Source organism: Echinops telfairi, unplaced genomic scaffold (genome assembly GCF_000313985.2).
Source record: "Echinops telfairi isolate 266 unplaced genomic scaffold, ASM31398v2 ScPeMD7_23;HRSCAF=83, whole genome shotgun sequence".
Taxonomy (NCBI): Eukaryota; Metazoa; Chordata; class Mammalia; order Afrosoricida; family Tenrecidae; genus Echinops; species Echinops telfairi.
The window spans coordinates 16,558,234-16,560,575 of NW_022103920.1; positions in this window are offsets into that span (position 1 = coordinate 16,558,234).

A 2,342-nucleotide genomic window follows, 5' to 3' on the forward strand; every position below is an offset into this window, starting at 1 on the left:
CCGGAAGCGGTGCCTAGCCCCGCCCCCATCCGCCTCGCGGCGACTTTCTGACCAATCAGCAACAAACGCGCCGCTGACGTCGAGCCTTCCCGGACGGCCATTGGTCGTGCCGTCGTGTAGCTGGGATTGGCTGGGAAGCGCCACGTCCCCGCGAGCGCGCCGGGACGCGTGGACCGGATTCCCGCCCTGCTCTCCTCCGGGCCTGTAGGGCGGCGGCGGGCCTCGGCCCCTACTCGGGCGGCAGTGGGCGCGGCCGCTCTGCCGCCACGTCCCCATTCAGAACGCCAGACTCGGCCTCCCCAGGGCGTCCACCCGCACCCCTAAGGCAGCATTCGTCCGATTGTCTCAGTCACCGGGCGGCCTGAACGACTGCAGCTTCTCCTCTTCCCAGCACCCGCGGCCCGAGTCCATCTTTCGGCTTCATTACCACCACGCTCCCTCCCTTATCTTGCCCAGTGGCCACCATCGTTTCGCGCCCCCTGAGAGCCTCATTCGGTCACTTGCCTCTGGGCTTTGTTCAAAGAGCGGCTTCCTTGGCCAGGAGTAATTGTCCTTTTCCTTTCTCTTGCTCGGTAAGCGGTAAAGAAAGTCCCCGCTCAGAAGTTCGCGCCGGGAACCTTACCTGATCCACCCAGAGACAAAAAACACCGCTGCCGTGGATCCATCCCGGTTCATAGTGGCCTCTAGGACAGTGTACAACTGCCCTATATGGAAGTAAATTACCTCTCTCTCTCTCTCTTCTCTAAACAGATCGTTTGGAGGGTACTAATCCTAGCCTCGCAGCACCAAGAGCTCATTCTTGACACATTAGACATATTGACTGCAGACTTGCGGGGTTTCGGTTTTTATTTGCCTTCCACACCATCATTCTTTTCAGATCCTCATTACACTTTGCCAGCTTTTATTATAAATCACTGCTCTTATATTCTTTCCAGACTAAGCCCTGGGCTGAGACTGCTTTTATTATCTTTATTCATCTTTGTATGGCTCTGAGTTTACTGATCCTGTTCAAAGTAAATGGTTAATTACCGTACAGTACTTGAACTGAGGGGTGTGGAACCAGAGGCCCTGGGGCCACATGTGGAATTTGTTCAGTTTTTTTTTAAGCTATAGTCTGGCCCTCCAACAGGTCCAAGGGACAGTGAACTGGTCCCCTGTTTAAAAAGTTTGAGGACCCCTTCGCTCACGTGTTCTTTTCATGCCATCCAAACAAGTATGTTTCAATGAAAACGTGTTCACCACTCAAATGGATCATCAACCTATACTCTAAGCACCTACAGCGCAGAATTTAAAAGTTGAAAATCCAGCAGTATGCTCGGACCAGCTCAAGACTCATAAAAGAATCAAATACAATGCAAGATTGTGTCATTTTAAAAAGAAAACAAAGATTGGTTTGCTTTTAAGGTGCCAAGATGAGAGGTTAACCAAGGCTATCGGAATTCAGACAAAAGAGTGACTGTAGACCTTGGTGGTAGACAGAGCAGACTGCATGGAAAGTATGACTCAGACTGGACGAAGAAGGTCCCAAGAGGATTGTGACAAAAGAGGAAGGACAGGAAGAAGGGCAAATTCTTGGAAGAGGAGAGGGAGGGTATGTAAATTCTCGGCCCGGTCAGGCAGTGTGGTATGGCTGAGGAAGATGGAAAAGAAATGGCCCTGGAGGGAAGGTAGCGTTCTGTGGAGAAAGGACAATCAACCTGAGGAACCTGAACTGAAAGCTAGGGGAATGGTGGGCCTTTGAAGGTTTCCAAGCTTGGGCTGTGTTAAGCTGGGTTCTCCGGAGAAACAAAATCAGTGTTGCTTAAATACATCTATAAAGAATTTTCTTTCAAAGAAGTGGCTCACCGTTGTCAACATGGGTAGCTCCAGTCCAATGCAAGTTCATGGGTCAGAGGTTAAGCTGGAGGCTTTTCCTGACTCAAGTAGCGGCTGGGGCTAATGAACCAGGAAGCAGGCAAACAAAGCCAGAAGGGGATGGCTAGTAGATGCAGAGGCAGATGAGATTGGCATTATACCAGATTCTAACTGCCAAACCGCTGAGCACCCTGGTTGACCCAAGTCAACACAGACCATCACGTGTCTATGTGAGTCATGCAAGGAGGTTGAAAGGGGTTATTTCAGGGAGGTATGTCTCCTAATAGGGATTAATTATAGGAACTGGCTATATCTCTAGGTTATATATTTTAAAGGCCTCCTTAAAATTAGACACGGTGCTTGGAGTTGTTGAAACCATGATGAAGAAGACCGTGTCTCTCTCCTCAAGGGACATCTGGCTAGTGAGAGGGCCACTCATCCTGGAAAGGCCTGATGGAGGCTGGATGGGGACATGGGATCCTGTGAGA